Genomic DNA, 23,550 nt, shown 5'->3' with positions numbered 1-23,550 from the left:
TGGGGCAATCTGAATGTAGACTTCCTTCTAGATTTCTATTTTTTCCCTGTAATCTTTTAGTCATCTTGCCCACACCTAAACTGACTACAATTTTCTTCAGCAATTAATTTGCCTTTATCAAGTTTTCCAAAGCATTTAACTTAGTTTGCGTTTAAACAGTTCTCTTTTCACATTCATTTATCACTGGTTTACGTAATACTTAATAGAATAATATAAACACATCACAAGTACAATAAAATTAGCCAATTTGGGAAGAAACCTATAACTTCCACGAGCATTCATCTCAACTGGTGGAAGCAGCAGAAAGTAGTTTACATTCATTCAACATACATGGACATTAGTATTTTTAAAAGAAGAATTATTAATCCTGCACATTGGTTAAATGAAGATTAAGGAAACATCTATAGTACCTACATAAAACATTTTAGAAAAAAATACATAAACTATAAATAGTGATCACCTTAGCATATGACAGAACTTACACACAGAAGTCAGAGATTTACTTTTTTCCAGAAACAACTATCACAGAAAAGGCTACAGAGCTTACTAAGAATTTTACCCAAATTAACTTACTGAATTCTCAAAACCACGCTATGAAATAGGCTCTATTATTATCTCCATTTTGCAGACCAAGAAATAAAAGCACAAAGAGGTAGAAAACATTGCCCAAAGAAGTACAACCTGGTTTGAGTGCAATCAAACCAAAGTGGTATGGTTCTGGAATCTCTACTCTATACAATACAGCTTCTTAAGAAGTACTGTTTTGAGTCCTTTTAATAAACATATGTTACTTTTACATCTTAAGAATTGGAGGTAAATAAGCCACGTTCCATATGTCATTCTCCAGTGCAAATTTTTCAGTAGCACTCCTCTTAAGTACATATGCTTTTAATCTGGCATTCAAGGCTCAACCACAACTTGATCCCAATTTGTACTGCTGTGATTTCAATTCAAGCTCCTTATCCAAATAGCCTATAGGTTCTGGAAACCAATGAATCATCTTGAACTGGAATATACACAAGCAGTAGACAGAGAGTCTGTCATTTGACACTGTACAAAGACCAGTATTTGCTTATTTCAGACTCTGAAAATAGTGGCCTGCCTTTTAAAAAGAAATGTCCAGCATGATTTCTTGGAAAAGTATAAAGCACCAAGAATCAGGACCTAAATTTTAAACCTTGATTAACCACTATGTAACTTTACGACCTTGGGAAAATCATTTAAACTCTCTGGAGCTCAATCTCCTTATAAAATAAAAGCAGAGAACTGGAATATAAAAATGAGCTGGAGCCAGTACTAAAATGCAAATTCAAGGCCCCACTCTAAAAACTTGATTATATTGGTCTGGAAAGGGACCCCGACAATGTTCATTTTAATATAATTGATACATGAGGTCCTTGAGCCACAGTGAGAAAAAAATAACAGAGATCTCTTAAGTCAATTCTAAATGTAGATTCTTAACTTCAGTCAATTAAGGTACTCCTTTACACGTCCAGGATGGGAGTTCTGGCCTGAAAGAAAATCCTTTCGTTCATCATGGGGCTTGTTTTTGTACCTTCTGCCATACCTTTTGTTTAAACACCAAATTAAGACTTAGTAGTACTACAAACTGAACTTCCATCAATCTGTTAACACATATTGGCACACAATCAATTCAAATTATTTTTTAAAGCACCTACCAAATGCTAAGTATCCACTGTATTTCATTAATCTTCATTGTTGTGAAATATGATTATCTTAATTTTCTCAGAAGAAAATTTTAAGTTTTAGAGAATATAATATGCACTCTGTAAGTCTCAAAATTTTCTTCTCCTGCTGTCTGAAAATTTTCAAAGAAATTAAATTATCATCCAAATTCACTACCAACATTTTGCTATAACTGAAAATACATAAAACTGATGAGTATTATCATAATGTAACGAAAGTCTAAGTGTTTTTCTGTTTCTTTTCCTTTTCTCGTCCTTCTTAACCTTTCTGAGTATATATTTCTTTAACTACAAAGTTCTAGAAACCATATACCGCTTTGCCCTAGAGTTACAGATGTTTCATGCTCTGCTGTATTACCATCTGTGTATACACCATCTCACCAACCCCCTTTTAAAAAGCATTAATTTGCATGTATGTGAAAAATAACCTATCTTAATGTTTTCCAAAAAATATTTTACTTTTTAAAAATTGCTTAACGGAGCCGGGCACAGTGGCTCAAGCCTGTAATCCCAGCACTTTGGAAGGCCAAGGTGGGTGGATCACAAGGTCAGGAGATCCAGACCATCTAGGCTAACACGGTAAAACCCCATCTCTACTAAAAATACAAAAAAATTAGCCAGGCCTGGTGGTGGGCGCCTGTAGTCCCTGCTACTAGGGAGGCTGAGGCAGGAGAACAGCATGAACCCGGAAGGCGGAGCTTGCAGTGGGTGGAGATCACACCACTGCACTCCAGCCTGGGCGACAGAGCGAGACTCCGTCTCAAAAAAAAAAAAAAAAAATTGCTTAATGAATTTTTTCCTTTTTCTTTTTTTTTTTTTTTTGAGACAGAGTCTCACTCTTGTCACCCAGGCTGGAGTGCAAGGGTGCAATCTCAGCTCACTGCAACCTCTGCCTCCCAGGTTCAAGTGATTGTCCTGCCCCAGCCTCCCAAGTAGCTGGGATTACAGGGGCCCGCCACCACGCCCAGCTAATTTTTTGTATTTTAGTAGAGACGGGGTAATGGATTTTTTTATTGGAGAAAGGGGAGTATCAAAATTGGAAGATGTTTTTGGCCCTTAGAAATTAAGCTGCTGGCATTAGCAAATCATAAGCCTAAACAATACAACTATAACTCAAGACTCATTTAGCAATAGTTTTAAAGACTAAATAAGGAACTAGAAGCACATCTTTTGTGTGTGTGTTCTGGATTTCAAATTAGATCAGCATCCAGGAAACTATTTAAATCCCATTTCGGTGGAAAACTGTACAGGAATATTATACACATACTACTGTCTATCTTATCTATACTTTTCTTCCTTAAAATTTATTTTATTTGTTGTGATTTAAAAAGCAGCCCATATGCCTTACAGAAAAACTGGAAAAGAAAAAACAAGAAAACGAAACTCCCACAATCCCAACTATCCAGAAACAAATCAGTTAAAAACCCTGGTGTATATGTGTATGTATGTACCCAAGTAAAGAAAAGAAGAAAATTAGTTTTTTTAATTAAGCAAAAGAAAAGAAAAACCTTCGTGTATTTACAACCAACACAGTAAAAACTTTATTTAGGCAAGAATCATCAACAGACGCTACATCTTGAAGAGGAAAGTTTAATGAGGAGTGGATATTTATACAATCTCAAAGTATTTCCCCCAAAATTAATTAGCAATGTCAAAAAAAAATCAACTATACAATAGAGAAACTACTCAACACCTTAACTAAGCTATCAAAATGAACATAATAGTAAAGGGCAAACATCATATGCCTCCAGACGATAGAAAAACACATATTTCTAATCTAGTATTCTAGCCAAAAATGAATAATATGAATAATGAAGAAACCTTAAGACCAAGCCAAACTGAGGAGCAATATATAAATAATAAGCCTTCCAATGTCATAAAAGACAAAGACGGAGGAACTGTTCCAGATTAAAAGAGACTTAAGGGACAACAAAACTAAATGCAATCTGTGATCTTGGATCGGCTAATGGTACTGAAAAAAATGCTAATAAAGGACATAATAGAGACAACTGGTAAAACTAGAATATGGACTATTTAGTATTACATCAATGTTAAATTTCCTGAATTTGACAACTACTCTGTTACTTAGGAAAACATGCGTGTTCTTAGGAAATGCATACTTCAGTAAGAAGGGCTGTAACAGGGCTAGTACTACTGGCAATGCAACCCACTAGGAAAAATATCAGGTGTATATATAAAGAGAATAATAAAGCAAACAGCAAAATGTCACAAGTCAGGTGATCTTGGTACACAGTATAAGAGAGTTATTTGTACTATTCAAGTAAATTTTCAGTAAATTTTACATTATTTTTAAGTTAAAACCAAAAATATCTTGGGTTTTTAGCATTCCTCATCGTGTGTGGCAATTTTTTAATTAAAAATTGAATCATCAGTGTGATATATCAATTATTTAGTTTTGGAAGCCCTCCCAAGTACCTTTGAACATTCCTGGAAAAAGGTAATTATTTTCAGGAGAATTAAAGGTGTCTTTCTCTTGCTTTACATCTGAGAAACGCCACTCTACAAACCATAAACACCCACCCCACCACAATCTCTCTAACTAGTCTCAGATAATTAGAGGGGATCAAGATGGTGAATAGTGGCTCTTTGACACCTTGCCAATTCCTGTGAGGCCCATCTGTACTTTCTTCAAATAAATTACGTGAGATTTCCCTATAGCCTTATAACAAATCCTTTAGTTAAGCTAGCTAGAGCTGATTTCTGTTCCTTGCATCCAAAAAACTCTAAAACAGCAGGCTTTTAAGAAGGTGAAATAAACTACGGGTTCTCTCAAAGCAGGGACAGTCTCATCTCTCTCTGCATCTGTGGTGCCACGAAAATAATAGCTACTCAAATTCATCTTTTGTCTGTGCTTCAAAAATATTGTTACAGTGAAGGCTTAATGATGTAAGATGTAATAAGCCTGTGTCAAGGCAACCAATTAAGCAACTTCATTTAAAGAGAAGAAGCAGAGACTTATTTTCTGGGTAAGAGTTACTATGTATCAGACCAACCTGAGACCCCTATTTATGGCTACTGGACCACAGTCCTAACCATTCAAATTAGTCACATCATGAATCTTCCCATCTCAGCCACTTCATTAAAGAGGAAATGGGGTTTTCAAATTCCTGAACGCTGTCTTTCTTTAAAAGTTACATAAAGCAAGATGGTAAGAGGAACTGGAGATATCTCTCTGTAAACTCAAAAATAGAAACGATTACATATATTAGTCTCTGAAATAAGAAAACAAAAATATTAGAAGAGTGTATGTTTCTCATACACATTCTCTGAAAGACCCAAACTATGTTTCCCTGACAATATCCTAAGTGGTAATGGTTAATTCTTTTCTTTTCACCATATTCCTCACTTTTTACTAAAAACCACTGACACTAGGCTTCATCTTAGGCCAAACAGTAAGGAAAACATATTTAATCTTTAAGCTTATTTAACTCAAATAAGTTTAAAATAATTTATAAGTGTAAATTTTTAAGACTTTAAATTGAAATTATTTTAAATACCTATGAAAACAAAAGTCAACATAAATGAAAAAATTTAAACATTTTTGGTCTCAGATAAAACATGAGACAGCATAATTACATAAACTTTATTTATTTTTTTAGAGATGCAGTTTCGCTCGTCGCCCAGGCTGAAGTGCACTGGCACGATCTCGGCTCACTGCAACCTCCGCCTCCCAGGTCCAAGCAATTCTCCTGCCTCAGCCTCCCAAGTAGCTGGGATTACAGGCACCGGCCACCAAGCCCAGCTAATTTTTGTAGCAGGGATGGGGTTTCACCATGTTGGCCAGGCTGGTCTTGAACTCCTGAGCTCAGGTGATCCACCTGCCTCAGCCTCCCAAAGTGCTGGGATTACACGCGTGAGCCACCATGCCAGGCCAAGTGAACTTTAAAGTTGTAAGTACCACAAACCAAAACTAACTCAATCCACTATCGTATGCTAGACAGGCATGACCTTAAATGCTGTAACCAAGTTGGCTATTACACAGGTGTGATTACACAATATCATCTTTCTCAATATTAAAATTCAGGACCAAGAATTTTTTTTTTTTAATTTACTTATTTACTTTTTTTTTTTTTTTTTTTGAGACAGAGTCTCACTCTATCGCCCAGGCTGAAGTACAGTGGCACAATCTCGGCTCACTGCAACCTCCGCCTCCTGGGTTCAAGCAATTCTCCTACCTCGCCCTCCCAAGTAGGTAGGATTGCAGGCACCTGCCACCACGCCCGGCTAATTTTTGTAATTTTTAGTAGAAATGGGGTTTCACCATGTTGGCCAGACTGGCCTCAAACTCCTGACCTCAAATGATCCGCCTGCCTCGGCCTCCCAAAGTAGTGAAATTACAGGTATGAGCCACCGTGCCCAGCCTATTTTTAATAATTAATATCTGATATGTCCTAGTCTTCTGAAGGAATGTTTCTTCCTTTGGATTAACTCTAAATTAAGCAGCCTAAGAGTTGCTAAGAAATTACCTCTGTCCAATTGTTGTAAAAATAAAGCTACACAGATCATCGCTTATCACGTTGACCTGCATGCAGATCCTTTCTAAACCCAGATTTCATATTTGAAACAGTTTTGAAATACAAAATATTTTTTTTTTTTTTTTTTTTGAGACGGAGTCTGGCTCTGTCGCCCAGGCTGGAGTGCAGTGGCGCAATCTCGGCTCACTGCAAGCTCCGCCTCCCGGGTTCACGCCATTCTCCTGCCTCAGCCTCCCACGTAGCTGGGACTACAGGCGCCCGCCACTACACCCGGCTAATTTTTTTGTATTTTTAGTAGAGACGGGGTTTCACCGTGTTAGCCAGGATGGTCTCGATCTCCTGACCTCATGATCCGCCCGCCTCGGCCTCCCAAAGTGCTGGGATTACAGGCGTGAGCCACCGCGCCCGGCCCAAAATATTTTAATTAAAAATGATGAACAAGTAGTTTACAATTATATTATAGGTTATTTACTCATTAAAAGACATAATGTCTGTTTTGATGGCATCTTAATGCAACACATCAAAAAAGAATTCTTTGTTGACCTGTTGCATTGAAAATGTCCAACATCCCAAAAAGCTTAAATAGTTTTGGTAAATAACCAAACGAGATTTCCAATAAAACTGTAAAATTCACCTAACGATAAAAAAAAGTTTTTCTGTCCAAAAATAAAATCCAATTATGAGCTGTTCATGAGGGAAAAAAAGAACTGATTTCATATCAAGTGAAAACATGTTATCTCGTGAAATATAAGACCAACTGCTTTTCCTGACTCTGATTTAAGTAAAAAGCATCCTAGTTACTAATGGTTAATAAAAACTTCTTTTATCCTTAAAGATATGAATTAAAATCAAATTAACTTACTCTGGGTCACCTTCATTTGATTTTTAATGTAGCACTTAGCATGGAAGTTCACAATAACAAAAAAACAATTTGTTTGCATCATAATATGCAAACATAATTCCTATCTCTTGCAATTGCTATTAAAAATATTGCAATTGCTATTAAACAATGACTGTTTTATATAAAGTAAAATACTCATTTTATATTATACAAAGTAAAATACTGTTTATTTTATATAATGCAAAATACTCATTGTTTAATAGCAATTGCAAGATTTTTAGTTAAATACCATCCACTTCCAGTTTGGTGTAGAAAACAATTTCAACAACAAATACTGTTCCTCCATGTTAAGTAAATTTGTAGGTAATACAAAAAATTATTCTTTCAATGTCAAGAAAAAAATAAGGCTCCTCCCAACATCTGCACATTACAGAACAGGTAGTAAATACGAGCCACTTCAATTTTAAACCCAGCCTAAAAGCCAGTAACATTCACAGAGTAATATTTCAAATAGTATTCCTCTCGTTAATTTGCCAGTCAACACAAAAATTAATTTTACCATAAAATAATTCTATTTTCAATATTTAAAAGTCTCATAGATAATCTATCATGAAATTGCGGGAAACAAGTCTCACAGAATACAAGTATTTAACATTTATTCTAACACATAATAGGGAACAGTCCCTGATCACCCTACATATTTGAGATGTAAATGTGTTTGCTTCAACAAAAGATTCACATCCAAGAAATAATTAAGCACCTACCATCTGCTAAAAACAAATCCTTTGGAGATAAAAGCTTTTACACATTATTAAAATATTTTTAAAATAGTAAACATAAAATAGCATCTGTTGAGAAAACTGCATACTAGTATTTCCTAACCAGTTTTGATAGCTCTTCAAAGTTCTGTTAGTTTTACACATTTTAAACACACTATGGTTGTACACATTTAAGTCCCAGTAGTAGCTTCCAGAAATGCAGAGCTGTTAGGGTTTACATAAAACACACCTTTAAAAATTAAACCACAGGTTTCTTTAGGAGATGAATGAAAACGAGTACATTATTCTTGGAAATTAAGAAGCCAATTTAAGAAATTATAATTTCCCTAAAACCACTAAGATATGTACTGAGGGGAAATTTTTCTCCTATTAATTAGCTTTTCTCCCTACTGCCTCAATAGACTCAAGAAGTCCTAGAGCTTACTGGGGGCATATATGGCAATGATTTCTCGCTGGAAGCTGTGAGGAAGTCAGACAAGCCAAAATTGTAGGGCAGTTATCAGTCTTACAGAGTTGACGGGAAATGGAGACCTGTCAAGGCTCTACACTTAAACTGGAATCAGAGAGATCCTTTCATTTACACTGACAACGAAAGGATGTATGATCAAAATGTAGGCTCTAAAAATAAAATTAACTCTCCAATTACATTATAGTTCTCTACAAATCCACTTAAACAGATAAACAACTAATCCTTCAAACTCAGCTATCCTAGAACAAAGACCATTTGACTAGTTTCCCCCAAGGAACCAAATTCTTTCAAAACTCTCTGGGAACAAAAATTATGCCTAACCTTTTAATAAATTTGCCTAGACAATCCTAACTTAAAACACACATAGTAAATTAACAAAAAACAAACAATTATAGCCTCGTGATTTATAAAGTAACCATTCAAAATAAGGTACAATACTTAAAAAAAGCCAGTCTCATTTTACAGGAACTAAAACATCAAAAAAAAAAAAAAAAAAAAAAAAAAAACACCCACCACCACCACCAAAAAGAAACAAAACCTAAAGCAATAAAGCAAGCCAATATGAAGAAAGCTAGTAAACTGAAGACAGCTTTTCCTATAATTTCTAACTTGGTATTTTTCATTTGAAGCCAAATAAGTTCAATTGCTTTGTCTGTCTAGACCTGACCAAGGTCTCTATGAAGAAAACCATCGGGCACAGGCAGTGTTCCCTCCTATGGCCACATAAATCAAATTTATAAGAATACACTGATTTTGTATATTGAATAGTAAGTTTAAAGTACCAAGCTTCTGAACCACAGACCTTAATCACCCAGCCTTTAAAATAAATGCACAATCTTTACACAGCAGTGAATGATCTGGACTTAAATACTTGCTCAGATCAAAATACAAATGAGTACTGACCCCAAAACCCTATACAAATTCGCCCACTACCCACCAACATTTCACTTTATAATAAAATATTTCAAATATTCTAAGTAAGGTTGTGTGCTCAGTCTTCCATGATGAAGCTCACTGGTATGTAGAAAATCCTTGAGCCAGTTATTTCTCTAATTATTTCGTAGGCTAGAACCTTATCAACCTAGTTGATACAGTCACCATATGAAGTAAATGCTGCTCTAAAATATTTACAATGGAATAAAAGAATCATGAAACAGTGTATACTCTTCAACCTTTTAAAGTACTACTGGATTGAAAAGCACTCATCTTTCCGTTGCTCCACAATCAGAATGGTCATTAAATGTCATTAATGGCCCACTCATATCTCACTGCTTAGTTCAACCCAAAAAGAACTCCCACTACGAAAGTGAATTCTAATCTTTCACACTTTAAAAAATTCAGTTAAATGACACCTGACACCATTTAATTTTCAGTCTCAGTCTATAAGTTTCTGAAAATAGCATAAAATGGATTCAAGACCCTATTATGGTAATGTTTTTATTTAAGGTCTATTAAAACAGACTAAATTCCACAATCCTATAATAGGTAAATGGGCATATTTGAAGAGGAAAAAAATCCAGAATCGGAGCCTTACTTTTTACTTACATAATGATGATAGTATGCTGTAAGACGATTGTTAAAGGCAGCATGAAGCTTCACTTTACCAAATACACAATAAACTTTGAAAATTCTTAAGGAAAGCTTAAATACATGGGAAAAACGGATGGCAAAATATAATGGCATCTCTACACCCAATGAAGTAACAGGTTTAGGCTTGTTTGTACAGCTCCCTAAAATTTAAGCTAAAACACAATACAAAAACCAAAATCCACAAAATGGGTCAAGAGGTGGTTGGGAAATGTCTTACTCTAGATTGAAACATTTAATCATATAAAATAGATGATACTTATACACTTACTAAACATTCTAATCTGCTTTGGCATATTGAATAAAAGATGGTTGGATTAAACCAAACAAAAACTATTATTGGTACCCAAATAATTTTTTTTTAATGTTGAAGCGCACCCATCATCACCACTGAAATTTGCAAGGCTGAGTGTTTTTTTTTTTCAAAAGTGGAGACATTTTATTTGCCTTTCAGGAAAAACGAATCAAATTAATCAACTAAAACACAGCACTGTAATTTGCAGTAAAAAATCAACACATTTTTGTAACTGGCTCGGGGAAGGAAAAACAGCCCAGTCTTTTCATGTAAACATAATAAGCCTGTAATATGCTGCAGACAAACGCACTGCATGGGGTGTGGAGGACCCGAGCTGATTAGATTACCACAACATCAGCCTGGGGCCGCCATTTTTAGAATCTGTAAAGGACAAAAGAGGGAAATTTCAGTTTTTACTCCCCATCTCAGAAATTGAAGGAAAAAACAGACTATTTTCCAAATAGGTATTCATGTCTCCAGCCTCGAGTTGAATGCACCTCACTTAATTCTCTCCAAGGTCTCCAGAACTCCAAACACCTTACCTTATTCACATCTCTAAAAAGGGAACAAAATAGGCAAAACGAGGTTTACTCTAGAGCTAACTCTAGCGATTTCTCTTTGACTTTAAATTGTATCATTCTTAAGACAGAGCCCAGCAAGGACGGATCTATACGGAACTAAGGCCAGTAGAAGAGAGCACTCTGGATTGTTTTTTCTCACCCCCACCCCGTTTAGCACAGTGAACCGTTTGTTTCTCATCTGTGTCTGCTGCCATAGAATTTGTGCCAATCCCTTGGTCAAAATAAGCTTTTCTGAAATGAGCCATATTGTAGATCCTAAGGCTCCGGCACAGTAAAGGACGGCGGTAATGCAAAAGGAGTGGGGGAGGAGACTGAGAAGGCTGGGTACTGGGGTGACCACCTCAGGGGCGGGTTTACCCTCTCCAGGAGAGGATGAGGAGCTAGCTGTCTCGCTCTCCCACAAAGAGAGATGCCCAGGGCGTTCTTCTTACCCCCTTCGTATTCATGTGCACATTATACCAGAGACTGCCCGTCAAGAAATGGAAGAAGAAAATGGGGCCTATACGGCTTTTCAGCACCTGAACAAGACGCGGTTGAGAAAAGGGAGCGCTGGCAGCTCCTGGGACCACTTCGACACAAACCCTACTAACAGTCACAAGCCTCCGTCTTCACTCAAGCGGCCTTAACCCGCTGCCAATGAGGAGTGCGCCCCCTCCCTAACTCCCACTCTCAAGGGGGTTTAACTGCCAGTTACCCCTTTCCCAACCCTAAAACCCGCCATAATGCTCCATTTCTAGGGTCAGGGAGAAGAAAGAATAAATTCGATTTAAGCAAGCAACGTCTTCCGCCGGCAAAGACACCTGAGAGTCAACGTCGGCTCCTCCAGCTTAAGGATAAAGATGAGAGACCTCCCTCCCCCTTGAAACACAAGTACCCCAACCCCGCAAGCCCCAGGAACTCCCATGGAGACGACAGGCACTAACCTGTGATGTTCACACAGGAGACACCCGAACCCCGTTATGTGCTCGACCCCCAAGGAGTCTCTTCGCACCTCCGCGAACAGGCGACCCCCCGACAGCAGCCACTGCGGACACAGGACCCGGCTCCACACACCCCCTCCCCAAACAGCAGCGCGCAGCCTCTTCACCAGGAACCGAGGAGTAGGGGAGGGGGTAGCCAGGCAGTCAACAGGAACGCAGAGACGACGGCGAGGCTGCTCGGAGTGTCTATGCCCACTCTGTTGCCGCTCCCGAACTCCGGCACGGTCTCCGACTCGGCCCCCTGCGCCCGCTCAGTGTCACTGCCTCTCGCTCTGGGAAAATGGCGGCGACGGCGGCGGCGGCCGCGGCGGCGGCGGCGGCGGCGGCGGCGGCGGCAAGTGCACGGGGCCCGCCCGTCCCGCTCCGCAGGGGCAGAGGGGGAGGGGATGAAGCTGCCCGGCGCCATTTTGCTTGTGGGCTGCCGCCCGCCGTTGCCTCTCCGCGGAGGCTCGAAGATAGCAAACTGGAGGCGGTGAGGGGGACGGAATCTCTTGTCTTTCTGACAACAGATGCATTCAACAATCCACCGAAGGTTTGAGGAAGTGTCGGTATTCGGTGGGACTGGTTCTTTCCCCCTTTCCCCCAGTGGCCCTCAAGTCTGGATATAGGTGAGCTTGGGCATGCCAGTATTGGGTGCACGGACAAGGACAGCAGGGCCTGGGAACGAACTCCCTCCCGTCACCCTCCGAAAGCTACACACCTTCTCCCCCTCCCAAACAACCCCAGTCCCGTCTCCCCGTTCCTCTCCCCCTCCTCCCCCAGCCCAGTCTGGCCTCCAGCGCTGGGTGAACCCGGTTGGGGTGTCACTCGACGCCCACTAGGGGCTGAGGAGGCTCCAGTGCGCAGGCTCCGGGCACCGGATAAAAGCGGAGCTGGCGAGTCTAGTGCTGTCTCGATGGAGGAGCAAGAAACGGAAGAGGTCGGGGGGAGAAGCAGCAGGAAAAATGCAGCCACCGTCAACGCCGCCTCCCTGCCACCGTGCTTCGGGGTAAAAAGCTGCCGTTGCCGTCGGTGCAGTTGCCGTCGCTGCCTCCTATACTTCTCTTGGCCTCGGGGAAGGATTTCCCCACCGGTGGGACAATGTGCGGGGAGGGGAGTGGGAATTCTTTTATATGGCGGTGATTAAACGAGGGAGGGACAGACAGTGATCTCGAAGAAAAAAGGGGGAGACCAAAGAATAAAAGAAGGGTTTCCCCACTAAAATGACACGGCGATTCCGGCTCTTGTTTTCGGGGTCTTTCCCCGAAATGGTTTCCGTCTTCCCCTTGCCCCGCAGCGACCCAGAGCGCTGGGGGGAGCGGAGTGGGGAGAGGCAGAGGCGGTCTTGGCAGCCAATCAGCGCCTGATGTGTCCTGTCGGGCGCGTCGTGGTTGGCTGGCGATGACCTCATCCTGCAGCAGCGGGTGGGGCCAAAGCCGTAGGGGGAGGCTGTTGCAAAGGTAGAGAGGGAGAAGTGACGATGGTGATCGTTGTTGCCGCGGCCGATATGGAACCCAAGCAGTGGCGAAGGGAATCGCAAGGCTCTTCCCTGACCATTTTCTACTGTCCCTGCGCGAGGTGAGGGCCCCGGCTCGGCCTCTGCGAAACTTTGGGGCGCTGGCGCGGAGGAGGAGACAGGATTTCTCCCGTGACTTTTGTAACTGCGTCAGGGCAAGATGGCGCTGGGTCTCCTTGGGGCGCGGGGGGAGAGGCACGTCCACCGCCGCAGCGCATGTGACCGGGCTGCATTCCTGTGGGGTTTGGCTCCGACCCAGGCCGGGGCGGGGGAGGGGACAGGGCTTGGGCGGAGGAGACTGTGGTGCGGTCGGCGTTGGCGGCCCGAAGAGGAAGAGATGACTGTTGGAAAGCGTTCCCCTCCCCCATACGGCAGAACAGCTGCGGCTCCCAGGGGAAAGCCCCCGCAGGACACTCCTCGTGGGGTGTGACGGCTGTTGGTGGAGAAGGTTTGGCGCCCTATTTTCTTATCTGCCTTTCTCCCCGCAAAGTATACTTATGTAAGGTGGTAGTTCCCTGACGTGGGACTCGGAATCAACTAGGAGTCCTTGAGGGCCTCTGGGAGGCCTAGCGAGGGGTAGACTAGCTTCTGGGGGTACAACGTCAAGGAGGATCGATTACTTTCTGAGGAAACAGTTTCTCAGATTGAAATAGAAAACTATTTGCAAAGTTTGGAAACAAATTTAGAGGTGTAAGTAACACCCAGGAACACTTCAATTGCTTTTAAAAGGCACAAGCAGCCATCTGAATTTAAGGGCCCTTTTCAGACTCTTCCTTACTCCTGTAATTCCTGTTCTTTATTCCAGTTTTCTGTCTGTACATCCCTTAAGAATATAGTTTTGTCGGTGGGATTCGCTCTTTTGTGCCCAGGCTGGAGTGCAGAGGCGAGATCTCGGCCCACTGCAACCTCCGCCTCCCCGGGTTCAGGCGATTCTCCTGCCTCAGCCTCCCAAGTAGCTGGGATTACAGGCGCCCACAACCACACCCTGCTAATTTTTTCTATTTTTAGTAGAGACGGGGTTTCACCCCATTGGCCAGGCTGGTCTCGAACTCTCGAGATCCGCCCGTCTCAGCTTCCCAAAGTGGTGGGATTATAGGCATGAGCCACCGCGCCGGGCCTCCTTTTTTTTTTTTTTTTTTGCACTGGGCATTAGTAATACGGAATAAAAGCCGTGTTTTAACCGTATTAAGTTGTAAGACTTTTCAGTACTTTCAAGTCTGCTTTCTGTTGCCCTTTTGTAGTTTTTAAAAATAAAAGATGCAATTATAAGCACTTCCGGTGAATATTATTCCTTAAGGTTCCTGCATCATCATGAAATTTGAAGCACTTTTATAGTAGTACAAACTATACTTTTAGCTTTTGAAACCTCGATAGGAGAAAATATCCAGCAGTTTTTAAGGGCTATTTTGGCATATTCAGTAAGGTAGACTAAGTTTGTTTTTCGTTTTTCCCACTTAGCCAAACTAGTTAAAGTAGTCAAAACTAGCGAATAATTTTTAAAGGGCTTCTCCTTTTGGGTGGTGTAGAGGGTGGGGAGTTATTCAACAAACACATTTGCAGCCAAAATCTGGCCTACTTCTTGGCAGAGCGCTTGTACTTGGTGCTACGAGAAAATGATTGCTGGACCTGAAAAGAACCTGAGGTCAAGGTTGTGCTATTTCCTTAAGTCTTAGTTGTAGGCTCTTGGTAGTTTGAAAACAAGATTGGGTTTTTAATTCATTTGTGTATCCTTAAATCCTCACTAGTTTTTGTGGATTTCTTTTTTCAGTTATAAGCAACTGAATGTGGATGAGCTAAAATATTTAGTACAAAGAATGTAATTGGTCCACTCTGAATAGAAAGTAAGCATTAAGAACTCTTGAATGTCTTCAAGGGTTACTTTGTTACGTGTAAGATGTCTCCCCTTCCTTCATAGCAGTTTTTATTCCTGCTTAAAAAAGGAACTAAATATGAAGTCAGTAGATTTTAAGGTAATTTTCAGAATGTTTCTACTTTCACCGTGCCTTAATAAGGAAAAAAGGCCATTTTCCAAGCGAATGGAAACACCCTTTCCTTGTTTTGTGCTTTTAATCAGCGTGTACCTTCATTGTTCCTGATTGCCAAATCCACGAACTTCTTGAGCTCTCAATTTTTCTTGACTTTCCTATGGCATTTTAAATACTGTTCATACTTGGAATTACTTTTCTTTGACTGCCTTCATACATTCATATATTCTGCCTGGGCAATTTCATTTGGGCCTATTATGTTCCAATACCTCTCCAATTTTCACCTCCATCTTAGCTCTGCCAGCTTCAGTGCCACAGGTAGGCAATGTAAAAGTTTACTGGGGACCACAGGCTTTCTGAGCTCAATAAAAATACTAAGCTTGGTACTTGTTTTTTAAGAATTTTCTTCCCCCATCCCCTCACAAAGATTATTTGAGTAAATTACACCCCAACCTTCTTTTCCTTGTTTTTGTTGAAATTATTGTCTCTTAACTTTGGAACATTGCAATTGCGGTAAGCTTACTAGGTTCACATAGCATATCTTCTGGTGTGTTAAAATTAAAATGCACACCATCTCAAAAGTGCTATGCCATTTCATCCCTTTGTGCTTTTGTCCTGCTACCTGGAGTGCGTCTTTCTCACTTCTGGATAATACAATTTGAACCTTTTCTTTGCCTCTTGAAACTGCAAAATCCCTACTCGCAAGTAAATGTGTCATTCTTTGTGTTGATAACCCAGCCTAGTGCTTGACACTTGATGGGCATTCAGGTATACATGGTTTTTTAGAGATTGATAAGATTAACTGTGCAGTCTATAAACTGTAAATACTGGCTTTTAAACTCTTTTAAATGAGCTCTTTTGATAAACAATTTGGATAAGAGATGAAAGGTTAGGGAGGCTCCAGGCAAGGCAGAAGACTGCTGATGGTCCAGAGATAGTTCTGCCCCAAAAAGGTGGGAAGAAGAAAAAAACTGAGCTGGATATTTTTAAGGAAATATATTTTATAGCATTTTTCTTTAATGCCTAGTTTTGCTGCAAGCACTGAAGTTTATCCTGCATTTGTATTTCTTATTTGAAAAAGAAATGGCCTTTGGGGTTTGTTTTGTTTTTTGTTCCTTTGTAAGCACAGTGCAAAAGCGGCGTTGTCAGCGTTGTCTTTTGAGGTATCAGACGTGCTTTCAGTCAGCAAATATCTTGTATATAGTACCATTCCTAATAAACTAAATTGGTTATCAACCTAATACAAACGGTATTTCATACAACTTAAGCCTAAACTAGATTAGATTATGTAGAAACTTATTCTTAGAGAATATATCGCCTTAATGTTTCTTATCCTGAAAAGAGTATTTCTTAAGTGCCCCTCTCAAAGTATATCGATTAATATTTGTCTCAAATTTAAAACTATATCCTGGTTTTTCCCTTACAGTTGTTTAGCAAGTAGATGTTTACTTACTAATTTATTTTCTCCCAGACTTCATTCTATCACTTTAAGCTTAGCTCAGTTTTGTTTTTTGGTTTTGAGAAGGAGCTTTGCTCTGTCACCCAGGCTGGAGTGCAGTGGTGCGTTCTCAGCTCACTGCAGCCTCCGGCTCCTGGGTTCAAGCGATTCTCCTGCTTCAGTCCGTGAGTAGCTGGAACTACAGGCGCACACCACCACGCCCAGCTAATTTTTGTATTTTTAGTAGAGACAGGGTTTCACCATGTTGGCCAGGCTGGTCTTGAACTCCTGACCTCAGGTGATCTGCCTGCCTCAGCCTCCCAGAGTGCTGGGATTACAGGCGTGAGCCACCGTGCCCAGCCTAAACTTAGCTCAGTTTTAATGCTACTTCCATTTCTTTATGTATAGTTTGATGTAAGAATAACAGTTGGAAGTAAGGATTTAGGAATAACAAGAGTTGGGGATTTTTGTTTTTTTAATTAGCAAGGTAATGCCACATCAGGTCATTAGTGACATTAATGAGAGAACAGGGGAATTATTGGAAAGTCTTGACTTAAGGCCAGACGAGAAATCCTTAACTGCTAGTGTGACTTCCCTCCCCACAAAAGAGAATGCTCTCGTAATACACCGAACTGTTGGATGCTGTTGTATATACTTTATATATAATCTTACCTAAGGTGGCAGAGCATTAACTTTAACATCTGTCTCCCTGACCTCACCAGAGTTCATAATCTTTGCCTTACTTACACTGTCTGAAGGATGACTTGGCTTTTTTTTTTTTTTTTTTTTTTTAATTGAGACAGAGTCTCGCACAGTTGCCCAGGCTGGAGTGCAGTGGCACGATCTCGGCTCACGGCGGCCTCCGCCTCCTGGGTTCAAGTGATTCTCCTGCATCACCCTCCCCAGTAGCTGGGATTACAGATGCTTGTCACCGCGCCTGGCTAATTTTTGTATTTCGGGGTTTCGCCATGTTGGCCAGGCTGGTCTTGAACTCCCCACCTCAGGTGATCCGCCCACCTTGGCCTCCCAAAGTGCTGAGATTACAGGCATGAGGTGTGGCACAGGCCAGAGAAAGACTTACTTTAAAACATACCTGTCTTCAACCCAGAAGAGACTGGCTTTTTTAGAGCCCTCAATGTAGCAAGAAGAGCCTGAATCAGAGTAGGAGTGATAAAGAAGGAATCTAAGTTATAACAGAAACATCCATAATTGTTGCCTGGGTGGGTATAAAGAAAAAGAAGGAATTGACTTTCAAGAAAAATAATTGACATTTGATAGTCTTCACAGATAAAAGCCAAAACAGGGTAGATTCAGTCTTAATAGGAGACGAATTTAGCAAGAAAGCTGAGATCTTGGGTCTACATTTTAGGCCAAGGAAAAGGAACTGATTGCATTTGTGTTTTAAGGTAGATTATACGCCAGTGCATAACATATTTAACCTAAGTCTGATTAGCTTTATAATAATTTTTAAATTATTTTATTCATAACTATCCTAAGCAATACCTTTTATTGTTAGATTATTATGTGATGCCCACAAATGATAGATAGCATTTGAAAGTAATTGCTGGCTGATTATAGGCATGGTGGCTTATGCCTATAATCCCAGCACTTTGGGAGGCCAGGGTTGGTGGATCACATGAGGCCAGGAGTTCAAGACCAGCCTGGCCAACGTGGCAAAACTCTGTCTCTACTAAAAATACAAAATAATTAGCTGGGCGTGGTGGTGCACATCTGTAATCCAGCTACTCAGGAGGCTGAGGCATGAGAATTGCTTGAATTGGGGAGGTGGAGGTTGCAGTGAGCTGAGATCGCACCACTGCATTCCAACCTGGGGGACAGAGTGAGACCCTGTCTCAAAAAAAAAAAAAAAAGGAATTGCAAGTAGCCAGTAATCCCAGCACTTTTAGGAGTCCGAGGCAGGAGGATCGCTTGAGACCAAGCTGGGCAACATGATGAAACCCCTGTCTCTACAAATAATTTTTTTAAAATATTAGCCAGGTGTCTGGCACACGCCTAATAGTCCCAGTTACTTAGGAGGCTTAGGTGGGAGGATCACCACTTGAGGCCAAGAGATCAAGATCAGCCTGGGCAACATAGCAAGACCCCCACCTATAGGAAAATAAATCCGAGTGTTCCAAGTGTTTAGCTATTCACCCACTTTAGGTTTCCACCTTCCTTAGAAAGTAGAGTAGTATAAATTATTTCTGAAATTTGTGAAAACGATGTACCACATAACCCTCTCAAACCAGGTTGCTACTACTTCCAATGACTTCATTGATAAGGGGCAAAGTAACTCGAATGATGGGTGAGCTCATGACATGGTTTAGCTCCGTATCAAACTCTGGATTTGGGAAAATTGCTACTGATTTATTAAACACTTGAATTCTTATATGCTACGTCAGAATTTGGCAACTAAACTCCCAGAAATTTGTAAACTTCCTTTTTACATAGAAAAGTGAATCCAGGCTGGGTGTGGTGGCAGGTGCCTGTAATCCCAGCTGCTCAGGAGGCTGAGGCATGATAATTGCTTGAACCTGGGAGGTGGAGGTTGCAGTGAGCCAAGATTACACTGCTGTACTCCAGCCTGGGCAACAGAGGGAGGCTCTGTCTCAAAAAAAAAAAAAAAAAAAAAGTGAATATACTGTACTGTAAAGCCTATGCACCTCTTCATCACACATAATTGCCTGTACATTATGCCCAGTGCCTGGCCCCTATTGGATTTCTGACAAGCTTTAATGTTGTTAGGTTAAGAGAGAACCTGTTCCTCAAGTTTAGTCTTATCTCTAGTATTTAAATTTTTCATGAAGGAAGGCTGTGCTAAGGCGATACCTCATTCCTGAAGAACACTTACTTAAATAAGTAATGTTCAATTAATTTTCCTCATTCTATGAAAAACTTGAAAAGGCAACAAAAATATTCACTATTCTCTGGTTCATTTGATAACAATATTGTGGTAGTCTAGGCATCTCTCCCATGTCCCAGGCACAGCTTATCTGACCACATCTATACAACAGACATTCTGTAGCGACTCTCTTTGTTCTATTCCATGCTCCTACTTTATGGCCAGTGAAAGGGCAAATGGAAGTCAAAAGGGTAAGAGGACACATTAGATAGCTTTGATTGAAGCATTCTTTTAAAAAGTTAAATGACTGAAAAAGATTTTACAAATGACATCGAGTCAAGGGTTCATCTGAAAGTATCTAAAAGTTAACTAGTTCCCTTTCTCCACAAACTCTGCCCATGTAGGTAAGCTTTATTTTTCTGAGGAAAAAGAAACATATGCAGTTATTTGCATTTATAATATTTTGTGAAAGTTCTGTATTTTCTTGTTTTTTTTGAGACGGAGTCTGTGTCACCCAGGCTGGAGTGCAGTGGTGCAATCTCAGCTCACTGCACGCTCTGCCTTCCGGGTTCACACCATTCTGCTGCTTCAGCCTCCCGAGTAGCTTGGACTACAGGCGCCTGCCACCATGCCCAGCTAATTTTTTGTATTTTTAGTAGAGATGGGGTTTCACCGTGTTAGCCAGGATGGTCTCGATCTCCTGACCTCGTGATCTGCCCGCCTTGGCCTCCCAAAGTGCTGGGATTATAGGCGTGAGCCACCGCGCCCGGCCAAAAGTTCTGTATTTTTATAAGCTCCAGGTGGTCTTATATAACCCATAGCATTTGATTCCTAAGAATACATCCTCTTGGCCAGGCGCAGTGGCTCACACCTATAATCCCAGCAATTTCGGAGACCAAGGCGGGCAGATCACAAGGTCAGGAGTTTGAGACCAGCCTGACTAACATGGTGAAATCCCGTCTCTACTAAAAATAGAAAAATTAGCCGGGTGTGGTGGCGCACACCGATAATCCCAGCTACTCAAGAGGCTGAGGCAGGAGAATTGCTTGAACCCGGGAGACAGAGGTTGCAATGAGCCGAGACACGCCACTGCACTCCCGTCTGGGCGACAGAACGAAACTCCGGCTCAAGAAAAAAAATCTATATATCCTCTTAAAACTCCTTTGCTTTTATGCTAATACTCTTAACTAGTTGATTTCTTCAGCTTCTTAAATGTTGGATTTCCCAGTGTTGTGTCCCCACCAGTGTTACGTTATCCATTTTACTAACTGCAATAATCAATTCCCATACGTTTACCTGTCGATGACTCTAGAATTTGTAATCTCTGAACTCAACTGAAACTACTAAATACATTACTTGTCCTATGAAGTACCTCAAACTAAACAAATTTAAAACTGACCTTGGCCGGGCACGGTGGCTCACACCTGTAATCCCAGCACTTTGAGAGGCTGAGGCGGGCAGATCACTTGAGGTCAGGAGTTCGAGACCAGCGTGGCCAACATGGCGAAACCCCATCGCTACTAAAAATACAAAAATTAGCCAGGCATGATGGCACGTGCCTGTAATCCCAGCTATTTGGGAGGCTGAGGTGAGAGAATTGCTTGAACCTGGGAGGTGGAGGTTGCAGTGAACCCAGATCACGCCACTGCACTCCAGCTGGGGCAACAGAGCAAGACTTTGTCTCAAAACAAAACAAAAAAAACCTTTCTTTAGATAATGGCTAAAACTATTTTCTAGCTTCATAAAATCAAACACTTTTCCAAAAATATGTTTCCAGAAAAATCTTTTTAACTTAAAACACTGTTCATTCACCAGAGATTTGAGGGTCGAGTCAAAACACACTGTGACGTGCCAGGTCCTTCGTCTGACCCCTGCTTTAACCTCCCAAAGTGTTAGGAACATCATGAACGCTGCTTGAAACTAGAATAATCCAAGTTTGAATACCACTTCCACTTCAAGGAAGACTTTTAGGTAGTTTGCTTTCTGGGACTCAGTTTTATAATCCATACAGTAGGTAAAATATTAACTATATAATGGCGTTAAGAATTAAATTAGATATAAAACCTTTCAGGAGCAATTATTGATTTGTAATCCCAATTTTTTTGGTCCAGAAAATAAGACATTCCCTTCTGTTTGTTACATGTGTTCCTCTCATGCTGTCATGTTCATGTTCCTCTTTTCCATTAGTATATGAGATCTTGATAGACACAATGTTTTTCATCTTTATGGCTGAAGTGCACAGTTCCTGGCATGTAATAGGCATGCAGTTTTGTTGCACAAATAAATAGATAATCTGCTTTGATGCCAGATGCCTGAAAATGTTGCCCATAGTATGTGTTTATTACAATAGAAAGTCCCTTGAATATAAAATTTGATGCAAATGGTCTGGTTGATTCTATACCATCATCTTGTAAGACTTCAGAGGGTTTTCCCACAGTTTTCAAAAACATGTATCTATTTTGTTGCAAGCTAGAAGGACTAGTCTCTACTCTATTCATTTATAATCTAGTTTGGGATTAAGCCACATCAGTAAGTAACCAAGTACTGTAAGCATTCAGCCAGATATCCCAGTTCATGGGGTAATGTGTTTCACAGAGGAAATAGAATTTTTGGATTAGGAGGCAGATAGTTCTGGGTTTCATTAGGGAAAGGGTGGGGCAGTAGAGTACAACATATTTGCAGTCAGCATGGTTTTATGTGTAAAGGCATAAAACAGTAACAGAGACAATGTTTTAAGTAAACCAATTTCACTGGGCTTGTGTGACCTAGTACATTGAGAGATGAGACTGGAAAGGGGGCGGATTGGACCACATTATTTTATTTTATTTTTAATTTGGAGTCTTTTTTTCTGTGAGTCTTAGGCCACTACTTTCTCTATTTTGTTTCTTTTATATTTAAGGAAACAGTCTCAGGGAAATGACTGACTGAGTCGCAGTGTAACGGGGGACAGAGCCAGGCCTGAACCCCTAAATATTGCTGTTCTACCTCTAAGTTGAAAATAGGACAGTCAGTAAAGAGTCTGTTGTATACTGGGTTATAAGATCTCATTTCTAATCTAACTTGGATGGAATCAAGGTTAGAAAAAGTACTTGATTCTTACATTTTTTTCTTCCTTGTTGTACATAAAAAGAGATTGGCCTGGCACAGTGGCTCATGACTAATCCTAGCACTTTAGGAGGCAGAGGTGGGTGGATCCCTTGAGTCTAGGAGCTCAGAATCAGCCTGGGCAACATCGTGAAACCCCGTGTCTACTAAAAATACAAAAATTAGCTTGGCGTGGTGGCGTGCTCCTGTAATCCGAGCACTTTGGGAGGCTGAAGCAAGCGGATCTCTTGAACCTGGGAGGCAGAGGTTGTAGTGAGTTGTGATCACGCCACTGCACTCCAGCTTGGGCAACAGGGCAAGACCCTGTCTCCAAAGAAAAGAAATAAAATGAAATTAGGAGCAAGCATGAGTTTTAAGTGTCAGACTTCCTTTCCCAGTACACTCACCTACTACAGGCTGCATGATCTTATTACTTCACTGAACTGTTTCCTTATCTGTAAATTGTTTGATTATCTACAAATGTGTAGCTTGCTACCTGACAGCATTAGATATTGGATAATTGGTTGTCATTGCTATTAATAAACATGGACTTAGAGAGTTCTTGAAGTTTTAGTTTTATGCTGAGAATCCATGTAACACTGGCAATCTATGTGTATACCTGTATCTATAGCAAAAGCCAGAATTTACCATAAATTTTGCTGTTGTATCAGGAAATACATCTTGACAACTGATACTTATTCTTAATATTATTATTCTGTTATTTCTTATTCTAGGCCCCAAAAACTTTTATTAAAATGCTTCAAATTTTAGGTTAGCATTTTTGTTGATGTTTGGACATCTTAAATTCATTATACTCATGCAAAATTTTTTTTTTTTTTTTTTTTGGAGACAGGGTCTCTGTCACCTGGGCTGGAAAATATATCTTTATAGTTTTATGCACATTTGACAATCAGCAGAAATAATAAATTGTTGTACTATGTCTATGCTTTGCTATCTTTATGTGACCAAGAC

General features: G+C 40.5%; 1 protein-coding gene across 6 annotated transcripts in view; it reads right to left on the bottom strand.

Annotated features, from left to right (window-relative positions):
* KMT2E (lysine methyltransferase 2E (inactive)) overlaps positions 1-16,676 on the bottom strand; it is a 104,397-nt gene extending 87,721 nt beyond the window's left edge. For 2 of the 6 annotated variants that reach the window (XM_055392560.2, XM_055392567.2), the window contains exon 1: positions 11,678-16,676. The gene's annotated coding sequence lies outside the window, so the exon portion shown is untranslated. The remainder of the gene's footprint in view (positions 1-11,677) is intronic. The other 4 variants (XM_055392564.2, XM_019030905.4, XM_055392563.2 and 1 more) reach the window with 4 other exon arrangements.
* Positions 16,677-23,550: the final 6,874 nt, after the last annotated feature.

Source organism: Gorilla gorilla, chromosome 6 (genome assembly GCF_029281585.2).
Source record: "Gorilla gorilla gorilla isolate KB3781 chromosome 6, NHGRI_mGorGor1-v2.1_pri, whole genome shotgun sequence".
Classification (NCBI taxonomy): Eukaryota; Metazoa; Chordata; class Mammalia; order Primates; family Hominidae; genus Gorilla; species Gorilla gorilla.
This window is presented reverse-complemented; position numbering and strand designations above follow the sequence as displayed.